The sequence below is a fragment of the Callorhinus ursinus genome, unplaced genomic scaffold (assembly GCF_003265705.2).
Source record: "Callorhinus ursinus isolate GAN/ISIS: 27379988/994484 unplaced genomic scaffold, GSC_fseal_2.0 scaffold55, whole genome shotgun sequence".
Taxonomy (NCBI): Eukaryota; Metazoa; Chordata; class Mammalia; order Carnivora; family Otariidae; genus Callorhinus; species Callorhinus ursinus.
In genome coordinates this window covers 8361239-8375148 of record NW_027397117.1, presented here as the reverse complement: position 1 = coordinate 8375148, position 13910 = coordinate 8361239, and positions in this window count along the sequence as shown.

The window sequence follows — 13910 nt, the reverse complement described above, 5'->3', positions numbered from 1 at the left end:
GGCAGTGACACAGGGTGGAAAAGTGTCTAAAGCCTTTCTGGAAGTAACTCCCAGACAGGACTGGTGAATAGTTCCTAGTATCGAGGCCCTGTCCCTTCCTCCTCTCTGTAAGCCTGTGGCTTCCCCCACCCCCTCTCACAACATTCCTGTTGCTTGGACTGGGCTCAGTCTGGTTTGTGTCTCACCAAAGAAAGCTGACTGAGGTGCTATGGCCAGAATCATCAGAGATTGGGCCGTAGCTTCGCTATCGCCCTAGGGCTGGTCCCAGCATCTGGCTTACTAAGGGGGTTACGAACCAGGAATGTGGCTGTGGCCATCTGTGTCAATACCAGAAAGCGGTCTTTTTCATTGCTGCATAGTATTCCTTTGTGTGAATTGACCACACTTACCTGTTCTACTGTTGCCGGGCATTCAGGAGTTTTCTACTGGGGGCCTGTTAGAAATAATGACGCTATGATTATCACAGTACATGCAGGGCGCCTTCGTGGCTCAGTTTGTTGAGCGTCCAACTCTCAGTTTCAGCTCAGGTCATGATCTCAGGGTTGTGAGATCGAGCCCCACGTCTGGCTCCCTGCTCAGCACAGAGTCTCCTTGAGAGATTCTCTCTCCCTCTCCCTTCCCCTCTGCCCCTCCCCCCACTCATGCTCTCTCTCTCTCTCTCTCTCAAATAAATAAATAAAAATCTTTAAGACATTAAATGTCTCCTTAAAAAATATTACAGCACACCTATTTTGTTGAACATATGTAAATATGTCTGTCACAACCCCAAGATCAAGAGTTGAATGTTCTACTGACTGAGGTTGAGCCCCACATTGGGCACAGAGTTTACTTAAAAAAAAAAGAATGGGGCACCTGGGTGGTTCAGTTGTTAAGCATCTGCCTTCAGCTCGGGTCATGATCTCAGGGTCCTGGGATCGAGCCCCGCATCGGGCTCCCTGCTCCACGGAAAGCCTGCTTCTCCCTCTCCCACTCCCCCTGCTTGTGTTCCCTCTCTCGCTGTCTCTCTCTCTCTGTCAAATAAATAAAATCTTAAAAAAAAAAAGGTTAAAAATTTGTTTTTTTCTATTTTAGCCACTCTGGTGATTGTGTTTATTCACCATTTGAATATTCTTAGTTTTGAAGAGCTTATTTTAATATCTTGCCTATTTTAAAATTGTGTTGCCAATATTTATCTCATTGATCCCTTTATATATTTAAGATACAAGTCATTTGTCAGGTAATATATGGCAAATATCTCCTCCCACTTTGTGACTTGTCTTTTCAGTCTCTTAGTGGTGTGGTTTGATAAGCAGAAATTTTTCATATTCATGCAGTTTAATAGATTCAATAGTTTCTTTTATGATTGCAGTGTCTGTGTGCTGTTTAAGGAATCTTTTCCTAAACCCATCTCAAGGAGATATCCTTTTAGGTTTCCTTCTAGAAACTTTGTTTTACCTTTCACATTCAGACATGCAATCTATCTGTGATTGATTTTATGTATGAGATAGGAATCAAATGTTGACACAAAACCATCTGTAGACTAGACCAACCTTCCTCACTGAACTTTGTCATAAATTCCATTCTGTTCCACTGATCTCTATCCTTGTGTTCATATCACATGACTTTCCCCCCTAATTTTTTCTTTATTGTGGTAAAATACACGTAACATAAAACTTACCATCTTAACCATTTTTTAAAAAGATTTATTTATTTATTTTAGAGAGAGAGAGCACAAGTGGGAGTAGCAGAGGGAGAGGGAGAGACTCTCAAGCAGACTTGGTGCTGAGCGCGTAGCCAGAGATGGGGCTCAGTCCCGAGACCCTGAGGCCACGACCTGAGCCGAAACCAGGAGTTGGACCCTCACTGGACTGCACCACCCAGGTGCCCTCATCTTAACCGTTTTTGAGGGTACAGTTCGGTGGTATTAAGTACCCTTCATATTGTTGGGCAACCATCACCACCACCCGTCTTTTCCAGAACTCTTGCCTCCTCTCAAACTGAAACTCTGTACCTGTAAACCAATAACTCCCCATTTTCCACACCCCCAGCCCTTGCCAGCCATCATTCTACTTTCTGTCTCTATGGTTTCAGTTGTTACAGATTATCTCCTATAAGTAGACCCATACAGTATTAGTGTTCTTGTAACTGGCTTATTTCACTAAGCACAATGTCCTCAAGGCTCATCTATGTTGTAGCCTGTGACAGGATTTCCTTCTTTTTAAAGGAGAAAAATATCCCATTTTATGTATATGCCATAGTTTCTTTATCCATTAAGCTGACAATGGACACTTGAGTTACTTACTTGTATATTTTTAGCTTTTCACATGTCCATGACACGTTTTGAGTTTTGTGTGGGAGGAAGAGGTCCAGATTCATTCTTTTGTTACATGGATATCCAGTTGTCCCAATACCATTTGTATTTGTTGAAAGGGCTCTCCTTCCCCATTGAATGCCTCGGTGATCCTGTCGAAATCAATTAAACATAAGTATATGGATTTATTTCTAGATTCTTAGCTCAATTTCTTTTTGTCTATAGACTATTGACTACTGTAGCTAGGTAGTAAGTTTTGAAATTGGGAGGTGTGACCCCTCTGACTTTTTCAAGATTGTGTTGATTTTTCTATGTCACTTGAAGTTCTGTATGAATTTTAGGATCAGCTCGTCCTTTTCTGCAGAAAAAAAAAAGGTATTTAGAATTTTGATTAGGATTTTATTGAATCTTTAGGCCTTCTTATGGAGTATTACCACCTTAACAATATTAAGTCCTGTGATCCATAAACATTTCTTTAGATCTTTAATTACTTTCAACATTTTATAGTTTTCAATGTAGAAGTCAAAATACTTAGATACAAATTTAACCAAAGAATTGTATTATTTTTGACGCTATTGTAAATGGGATTGCTTTCTTAATTTTGTTTTAAGATTGTTCATTGCTAATGTATAGAAATGCAACTGAATTTTTTATATTTATCTTATAGCCTACAATTTTGCTGAACTCATTTATTAGCTCTGATAGGTTTTTGTAGATTCGTTAGGGTTTTCTGTTATATAAGATCATGTCATGCAAATAGTTTCACTTCCTTTCTAATCTGGATGTCTTTTACTGGTTTATTTAATTTATTTTTTCTTATCTAATTGCCCTCGCTGGAACCTCCAGTACAGTAGAACAGAAGTGAATAATATAGTTGAATAGAAGGTGAAAGCAGGCATCCTTATTTTATTCCTGACCTTAAGGAGAAAGCTTTCAGTCTTTCACAATTACGTATGATGTTAGCCATGGGCTTTCATAGATGCCTTTTATCAGACTGGGAAAGTTCCCTTCCATTAGTTTGTTGAATGTTTTTATCATGAAAGGGTGTTGGATTTTGTCACATGCCTTTTCTGTGTCTACTGAGATGATCTTGTGTCCTTTCCACCACATGATCCATCCCCATTGAAAAAAATTAATATGGTGTATTACATAGATTGATTTTTGTATGTCAAACTAATCTTGCATTCTTTTATTCATTTGAGAGAGACAGCACACGAGAGGTGGGGAGAGGCAGAGGGAGAGGGAGAAGCAGACGCCCCGGTGAGCAGGGAGACTGATGCAGGGCTCTATCCCAGGACCCTGAGACCATGACCTGAGCGGAAGGCACACTTAACCGATGGAACCACCCAGCCGTCCCCCTAATCTTGCATTCTTGGGATAAATCCCATTTGGTCATGTTTATAACCATTTTTATATACTGCTGGATTCAGTTAGCCAGTATTTTGTTGAGAATTTTTGCATCTATACTCATGAGAGGCTATAGTTTTCTTTCCTTCTGGTATCTTTGTTTGGCTTTGGTATGAGGGCAATAATGGCCTCACAGAATGAGTTAGGTAGTCCTTCTTCCTCTTCTATTTTTTTAAAGTGTTTCAGGGGGCGCCTGGGTGGCTCAGTCGTTAAGCGCCTGCCTTTGGCTCAGGTCATGATCCCGGGGTCCTGGGATCGAGCCCCACATTGGGCTCTCTGCTCAGCGGGGAGCCTGCCTCTCCCTCTGCTTGCTACTCCCCCTGCTTATGCTCTCTCTCTCTGTCAAATAAATAAATAAAATCTTTAAAAAAAATAAAAGACAGTGTTTGAGAAGGATTGGTATTAATTAATTAATGATTGGCAGCATTCATCAGTGAAACCATCTTCCTCTCCTGAGTGTTTCTTTGTTGGAACTTTCTGGACTACTAATTATATTTCTTTACTTGTTATATGTCTATTTGGACTTTATTCTCGGGTCAGTTTTGGTAGTTTGTGTGTTTCTGGAATTTGTCCATTTCATCCAGGTCATCTAACTTGCAGTTCTTTACAGTATTCTCTTATAGTATTTTTTTCTTTTTTTTTTAAGATTTTATTTATTTATTTGAGAGAGAGAGAATGAGAGATAGAGAGCATGAGAGGGAAGAGGGTCACAGAGGGAGAAGCAGACTCCCTGCGGAGCAGGGAACCCGATGTGGGACTCGATCCTGAGACTCCAAGATCATGACCTGAGCCGAAGGCAGTCGCTTAACCAACTGAGCCACCCAGGTGCCCATAGTATTTTTTTTTTTTAATTAATGTAAGGTCATTAGTAATGACCCCAGTTTCAATCCTGATTTTAGGAATTTGAGTCATTGCCCTTTTTTTCCATGGTCAGTGTAGCTTATCAATTTTGTAGATCTTTTCAAAGAATTCTTGATTTCCTTGTTCTTCTCTATTGTTTTTCTATTCTCTATTTCACTTATGTCCACTTTCATGTTTATTATTTTCTTTTTTCTATTTATTTATTTTTTTGAGATAGAGAGCACGTGTGTGCTAGTAAGGTTGGGAGGGGGCTAGGGACAGAGGGAGAGGGAGAGAGAGAATCCCAAGCAGGCTCCACGCCCAGTGCGAGCCCAATACGGAGCCTGATCCCACGACCCTGATCCCACGACCTGAGCTGAAATCAAGAGTCCGACACTCAACCGACTGAGCCACCCAGGTGCCCCCCTTTTCTTCTATTTACTTTGTGTTTAGTTTGCTCTTCTTTTTCTAGTTTCTTTTTTTTAAAGATTTTATTTATTTGTGTATTTATTTGTTTGTTTGTTTGACAGAGAGAGACACAGTGAGAGAGGGAACATAAGCAGGGGGAGTGGGAGAGGGAGAAGCAGGCTTCCCATGGAGCAGGGAGCCCGATGCAGGGCTTGATCCCAGGACCCTGAGATCATGACCTGAGCTGAAGGCAGATGCTTAACGACTCAGCCACCCAGGCGCCCCTTCTTTTTCTAGTTTCTTAAGGTGGAAGTTTAGATTATTGATTTGAGGTCTCAATTTTTCTTAATGTAGGCATTTATAGCTATAAATTTCCCTCTGAACACTTCTACTGCATCCCATAAATTTTGCTATGCTGTATTTTCATGTTCATTTTCCTTAATGGCTCTCTAATTCTCCTTGTAATTTTTTTTTTAAGATTTTATTTTATTTACTTATTTGAGAGGGAGTGAGTTCGAGAGTGAGAGAACACAAGCAGAGGGAGACAGGGAGGCAGACTCCCCACTGAGCAGCGAGCCCGATGCGGGGCTCCATCCCAGAACCCTGGGATCACGACCTGAGCCGAAGGCAGATGCTTAACCACTTAACTGACTGAGCCACGCAGGTGCCCCCAGTTTTTTTCTTTGGTTACATTTACCCTCATTGATTTTATATTTGTATCTCCTTTCTCCTAATCTGAAAATCCCAGTTCTCACTGACACTAGTATATTTACAAATTTGCTCTGTCCCCCAGTACAAACTCAACAATCTCAGGATAATAATACTCTCACATTACCACTAACAATATGATTACTAAAACAAAAACAAAAACAAAACAAAAACAACCCAGGGCGCCTGGGTGGCTCAGTTGCTTAAGCAGCTGCCTTCGGCTCAGGTCACGATCTCCAGGTCCCGGGATGGAGCCCCACATTGAGCTTACTGCTCGGCGGGGAGTCTGCTTCTCTCTTTCTCTCTCCCTCTGCCCCTCCCCGCTGCTTGTTCCCTCTCATTCAAACAAATAAATAAAATCTTAAAAAAAAACACACCAAAATAAAAAAGCTATCTTTCAGTTCATTTTGTCCTGAGGGTATACCTCATAAGGAAGGTACAATCACCTCTATGTATTGTGTTTTAAGTGACCTGGGAATAGCTCTTTTTTGTGTGGTTATATCATTATCCAGATATTTAGTACATTTATTTCATTTTGGTTTTGATTTTTAGACATTGCTTTTTCAAAGTTTAATTTTGATCTGCAATTGTGTAAAATCGTAAGTGGTTTCAAAAAATTTGAATTTATAAAACAAGATTTATTCAGAAAAGTTAAATAGCTATTTCTATTCCCTGCATCCTGTTTCTCCTCTTTCCCAATAGGTAACTTTTTTCTCTTTTACATTTTATGCCTTATCCTTTCATTGCTTAACTTGATGTAGTATTATGATCTCTTTCTTCTGACACCAAACGTTTGGTCTTCTGACACCAACTGCAACCAGTTCTTGAATTCTGACACCAGCTGGGTGTTCATCTTCAACAATTCAATTCAGCTCTGACATTAGCTCCTGAGGTTGGTGCAGACCCCACGGCTGAAGGTCTTGGCCCCCCAGGACAGCCTCCACTTCGGAGGCTAGCCACGAACAGGGTTCCTACGATACCCTCCTCGGTTTCAATAATTTGCTAGGATGACTCACAAAACTTAGAAAACCACTTTACTTGTATTTACCAGGTTATGATAAAGGATACAACTCAGGAACAGCCACATGGAAGAGGAGGCACAGAGCAAGGCAAGGGGCAGGGGATGCAGGGCCTCCATGCCTTCTCTGCGCGTGCCACCCTCAAACCTAGAAGCTTTTCTCGTGTAACTCTATACCAGATATCATCCTACAGCGGTGGATAGAGATGGACCTTATTCCTTTTTACAGCTGCAAAATATGGATATTTTAGTTAATCCTCTGCTGCTGGATATTTGGTTTGTTTCTAGTCTTTTGCGAATACAAATAGTGTTGCAATGAATATTGTTGTGCATATGTCTTTTCGCATTTTTGCTGCGGTATCTTTGGGATAGATTCCTAGAAATGGGATTTCTGGGCCAATCATGTGTAGTTTTTCTAGATATGGTCAAATTTCCCTTCACTTTGCAGTTTCTACCATTTGGCACTTACCAGTAACATGTAGGAGTGACTTTGATGGGTTTTTTTTCTTGTCATGAAAAAGTTTTTAATTTCCATGTAATTAAGTTTATCGGCCTTTTCACTTACTTTTTAAAGGTTTTATTTATTTGTCGGAGAGACAGAGAGAGAGAGAGCACAAGCAGAGTGCAGGGGAGAGGGAGAAGCAGGCTCCTCGCTGAGCAGGGAGCCTGACATGGGACTCGATCCCAGGATCCTGAGACCATGACCTGAGCCGAAAGCAGAGGCTCAACCGACTGAGCCACCCAGGTGTCCCGCATTTTTTTTTTTAAAGATTTTATTTATTTATTTGAGAAAGAGAGAATGAGAGACAGAGAGCACGAGAGGAAGAGGGCCAGAGGGAGAAGCAGACTCCCTGCCGAGCAGGGAGCCCGATGTGGGACTTGATCCCGGGACTCCAGGATCATGACCTGAGCCGAAGGCAGTCGCTTTAACCGACTGAGCCACCCAGACGCCCTCCCGCATTTTCACTTACTGTTTCTCCATTAAGAAAGTCTCCCCCATGGGGCACCTGGGTGGCTCAGTTGGTTAAGTGTCTCTTGATTTCGGCTCAGGTGGTGATCTCAGGGTCGTGAGACCGAGCCCTGTGTTGGGCTGGGCATGGAGCCTCCTTAAGATTCTCTCTCCCTCCACGCTGCCCTGTTCCTGTGCTTGAGTGTGCATGCATGCATGCACGCTCTCTCTCAAAAGAAGTCTCCCCCAAAAGTTTTATTTACCCATTCTTTCTTTTGTGCTTGTTTGATTTTATATTTTTATACTTATATCTCTGGTTAATTGGAATTTTTCCTGGTATATAATGTGAGGAATGCAGTCAACTTAATTTTTCCATGTGGCTATCCACATAGCACTGCTTATAAAAATGTCTGCATTTCCCCCATGATTTACCTTTATATATAAGACATTTCCACATTCAAGTGGCCTTTTACTGAATTGGCCTGTTCATGCATCAATACAACATCATCATATATTGTTTAAATATGATAGGGGCTTTATAGTATGTTTTGATATTTTTGATAGGGCTATCTCTCCTTTATGCCCCTTTTCCAGGTATTTCTGGATTTTTGTGGCTGTTTGTCCAGTCCCAGACAAAAATCTGATTATATTTTTACTGAAATTGTGTTAAATTTATAAACTATCTTAGGGAAACCTGTATCTTTATGATATTGAGTCCTCCTATCTAAAACCATGATATAAATCTTTTCTTTTATCCATGTCCACTTTTTTGAGTTTCAAGTGTTTTTTTTTAAAGTAAGTCTTTAGCTTTTATTCCTCACTCCAGATTTCTTCCACTTTTATTGAGAAATAATTGACTTACATCACTGTAAGTTTTTTTTTTAATCTTACTATGTTATGTTAGCCACCATACAATACATCATTAGTTTTGATGTGGTGATCCACGATCCATTGTTTTCATATAACACCCAGTGCTCCATGCAGTACGTGCTCCCTTTAATACCCATCACCGGCTAACCCATCCCCCCTCCCTCCCCTCTAAAACCCTGTTTGTTTCTCAGAGTCCATAGTTTCTCATGGTTCATCTCTCCCTCCGATTCCCACCCCCCCATGTTTCCCTTCCTTCTCCTAATGTCCTCCATGATATTCCTTATGTTCCACAAATAAGTGAAACCATATGATAATTGACTTTCTCTGCTTGACTTATTTCGCTTAGCATAATCTCCTCCAGTCCCATCCATGTTGATGTAAAAGTTGGGTATTCATCCCTTCTGATGGCTGAGTAATATTCCACTGTATGTATGGACCACATCTTCTTTATCCATTTGTCTGTTGAAGGGCATCTCAGCTCTTTCCACAGTTTGGCTGTTGTGGACACTGCTGCTATGAACATTCGGATGCATATGGCCCTTCTTTTTACTACATCTGTGTCTTTGAGGTCAATACCCAGGACTGCAATTGCTGGGTCATAGGGCAGCTCTATTTTTATATTTTTGAGGAACCTCCACACTGTTTTCCAAAGTGGCCGTACCAACTTGCATTCCCACCAACAGTGTAAGAGGGTTCCCCTTTCTCCACAACCTCCCCAACATTTGTTGTTTCTTTCCCTGTCCATTTTTGCCATTCTAACTGGTGTAAGGTGGTATCTCAATGCGGTTTTGATTTGAATTTCCCTGATGGCTAATGATGATGAACATCTTTTCATGTGTCTGTTAGCCATTTGTATGTCTTCTTCAGAGAAGTGTCTTTTCATATCTTCTGCCCACTTTTTGACTTGATTATTTGTTTTTTGGGTGTTGAGTTTGAGAAGTTCTTTATAGATCTTGGATACCAGCCCTTTATCTGTAGTGTCATTTGCAAATATCTTCTCCCATTCTGTGGGTTGCCTCTTTGTTTTGTTGACTGTTTCCTTTGCTGTGCAGAAGCTTTTTATCTTGATGAAGTCCCAAAAGTTCATTTTTGCTTTTGTTTCACTAGCTTTTGGAGATGTATCTTGAAAGAAGTTGCTGTGGGCGACGTCAAAGAGGTTACTGCCTATGTTCTCCTCTAGGATTTTGATGGATTCCTGTCTCACATTGAGGTCTTTCATCCACTTTGAGTTTATCTTTGTGAATGGTGTTAGAGAATGGTCGAGTTTCATTCTTCTGCATGTGGCTGTCCAATTTTCCCAGCACCATTTATTGAAGAGACTGTCTTTTTTCCATTGCATGTTTTTTCCTGCTTTGTCAAAGATTATTTGACCATAGAGTTGAGGGTCCATATCTGAGTTCTCTATTCTGTTCCATTGGTCTATATGTCTGTTTTTGTGCCAGTACCATGCTCTCTTGGAGATCACAGCTTTGTAATATAGCTTGAAATCGGGCAATGTGATGCCCCCAGCTTTGTTTTTCTTTTTCAACATTTCCTTGGCGATTTGGGGTCTTTTCTGATTCCATACAAATTTTAGTATTGTTTGTTCCAGCACTTTGAAAAATGGCATTGGAATTTTGATTGGGATGGCATTGAAGGTATAGATTGCTCTGGACAGCATAGACATTTTAACAATGTTTATTCTTCTGATCCATGAGCATGGAATATTTTTCCATTTTTTTATGTCGTCTTCAATTTCTTTCATGATTGTTCTGTAGTTCCTAGAGTATAGATCCTTTACCTCTTTGGTTAGGTTTATTCTGAGGTATCTTATGGTTTTTGGTGCTATTGTAAATGGAATCGTTTCTCTAATTTCTCTTTCTACAGTTGCATTGTTAGTGTATAAGAAAGCAACTGATTTCTGTGCATTGATTTTGTATCCTGCCACATTACTGAATTGCTGTATGAGTTCTAGTAATTCGCGGGTGTAGTCTTTTGGGTTTTCCGCATAAAGTATCATGTCGTCTGTGAAAAGAGAGAGTTGGACTTCTTCTTTGCCAATTTGAATACCTTTTATTTCTTTTTGTTGTCTGATTGCTGTTGCTAGGACTTCTAGTACTATGTTGAACAATAGTGGCGAGAGTGGGCATCCTTGACGTGTTCCTGATCTTAAAGGAAGGCTCTCAGCTTTTCCCCATTGAGGATGATATTCGCTGTGGGTTTTTCATAGATGGATTTTATGAACTTGAGGAATGTTCCCTCTATCCCTATACTCTGAAGAGTTTTAATCAGGAAAGGATGCTGTATTTTGTCAAATGCTTTTTCTGCATCAGTTGAGAGGACCATATGGTTCTTCTCTCTCCTCTTATTACTGTGTTCTATCACATTGATTGATTTGCGAATGTTGAACCACCCTTGCATCCCAGGTATAAATCCCACTTGGTTGTGGTGGATGATCCTTTTAATGTACTGTTGGATCCTATTAGCTAGGATTTTGTTGAGGATCATATTCATTAGGGATATCGGTCTGAAATTCTCCTTTTTGATGGGGTCTTTGCCTGGTTTGGGGATTAAGGTAATGCTGGCCTCACAGAATGAGTCTGGAAGTCTTCCTTCTGTCACCACTGTGTAAGTTTAAGGCACACAGCATGATGGTTTGATTTACATATATTGTGAAGTGATTACAGTAGTTTCAGCTAACATTCATCTTTTCATACAGATACAATAAAAAGAGAAAAAAGGAAAAAGTTTTTCCTTGTGATGAGAACTTTCTTAGGATTCACTCTGACAACTTGTATATCACGCAGCAGTGTTGGCTGTAGTCACCATGTTGTACATTATATCCACAGTACTTATTTATCTTATAACTGGCAATTTGTACCTTTTGACTGCTTTTCTCCAATTCCCCTTTACCTCACCCTCCACTTCCTTTTTTTTTTTTTTTTTTGAGAGAGAGATTGGGAGTGCTGGAGCCAGGGAGAGGGGCAATGGGAGAGGGAGAGAAATCCCCAAGCACACTCCCCGCTGAGCATGGAGCCTGACCTGGGGCTCAATCCCAGGACCCTGAGATCATGACCTGAGTCAAAATCAACAGTCAGATGCTCAATTGACTGAACCACTCAGGCGCCCTTCTACCTCTTTCTTATAACAAGTGTGATCTCTTTGATTTTCTTTGATTTTTTAAAAATTATTACACATGTGAGGTCATATGGAATTTGTATTTCTCTGTCTGACTTATTTCACTTAGAATCATGCCTTCTGGGTCCATCCATGTTGTTGCAATAGTAGGATTTCCTCATTTTTAATGGCTGAGTGATATTCACTTGTACAGATATACCATGACTTCTTTATCCATTCATCCATTGATGGACACCTAGTTTGCTTCCATATCTTGGCTATTGTAAATAATGCTGCTACAAACATGGGGATGCAGATATATTTCCAAGTTAGTGGGTTTTCACTCTCGAAAACAGCCACCACCGGGCATGGTATCCTCAATAAGAGACACCTGGGAGCTTTGATTACTGGCAGAATGGAAGAAGCTGGAAGCCTTGCAAGGACAAATGATTAACTGCTGAGCACCAGCTTCCCCTGAATGTAGCTTCCTCATCATTTCCCACACCTTGTCCTTTAAAAATCTCCTGCTTCAACCAGACAGGGAAGATGGCCTCTCATGCCTTCCCTTTTTAAAAATCTCCTGGGGGCGGGGGAGGTGGGCAAGAGGGAAGAATCTGAGCACAGAGCCCGAGGCAGGGCTTGATCTCACAACCCTGAGATCATAATCTGAGCTGAAACCAAGAGATGCTTAACCAACTGAGCCACCCAGGTGCCCCTCATTCCAATTTTAGTATATATGGTGCCAAAGCAAGCACTAATGTTAACTTTTTATTAAAGAGTAACATACAGAGGGTGCCTTTGTGGCTCAGTCAGTTAGGTGTCTGTCTTCAGCTCAGGTCATGATCCCAGGGTCCTGGGACTGAGCCCTGCATTGGGCTCCCTGCTCAGCGGGGAGCCTGCCTAACCCTCTCCCTCTGCCTGCCACTCCCCCTGCTTATGCTCTCTCTGTCTCGCAAATAAATAAAATCTTTAAAAAAAAAAAAAGTAACATACAGAGTGCACAAATCATAAGGGAACTGCTTGATCAGTTTTTACCAAGCGAACATACCTATATATCTAGCTGATAAGGACCCAGAACATTTCCAGAACTCCAGAAACCCTCTCATATCCCCTTAAAATCACTATCCTTCCAAGGGTAATAAATATCCTGTCTTTCAGTATAATAGAATTGACTGATTTGGTACTATGTGAGTGAATTAATTTAAATAAGAATGTAATGGACTAGGGGCACCTGGGTGGCTCAGTCATTAAACGTCTGCCTTCGGCTCTTGAGCCCCGCATCGGGTTCCCTGCTCAGCAGGAAGCCTGCTTCTCCCTCTCCCACTCCCCCTGCTTGTGTTCCCTCTCTCACTGTGACTCTCTGTCAAATAAATAAAACCTTTCAAAACCAAACCAAACCAAACAAAAAGAATGTAATGGACTATAAATGGCTTCTTTCACCCATGTTGTTGTGTGTAGTCATACTTTTTATTCTCATGTCTATATAGCATTCTGTGATGTAAACATGCCACAATTTCTCCATTCTTCAACCAATGGACATTCGGTTTGTTTTCAATTGGGGATGCTAATTAAATGTTGCTAGGAACCTACTTGGATATGTCTTTTGGTGATCCTAGGTGGTCATTCTAGAGCATATCTAAAAGTGGAGTTGCTGGGTACCACAGTGTACACTCGATTTCAGTAGATATTGGCAAAATAGATTTTTTTCCAAGGTGGTTGTACCAACTCACGCTTCCACCAGCAGTCAATGGGAGTTCCAGTTGCTCCACATCTTCACCAGTGCTTGATGTCATCTGCCTCTTTATGTTAGCCATTCCAGTATACACTGTCTTTTATAATGTATGTTAGTTTGTATTGCACTATGCAGGAGCTTTTCTTCTGCTTCTGAGTGGCAGCTAGACTAGGGCTACTAGCAATTCCAGGCCATCTTAATGTAATCAGGAATTGAGCGGATTGCAATCCCTGTGGGGGCCACTCAGTTTCCGGTTCTGACTTCACATTCTTTTCTAGAGTGCAGCCTGAGGATCCCTTCCAAAAATCTGAGCCATCAGCCAGGCGCTTTCCTCTTTGGCAGACCCTGAACAATTTCCCCTGCTAGTCCCCAGATCTATCAAAGTTCTCAGATTTTCTGGTGTCTTTTATGAAAAAGCCAGGCATCTCTTAGGCAAAAGCAGCCACAGATTCTGGGCTCAGCTCTCCACATTTCCTCTTCTCTTCATATCGGGATACTGTAATTATTCACTCCTTGGTGATTCCTTAAAGCCTTCAAACAGAAGTATTTTATTTTTTTTTAAGATTTTATTTATTCATTTGACAGAGAGAGA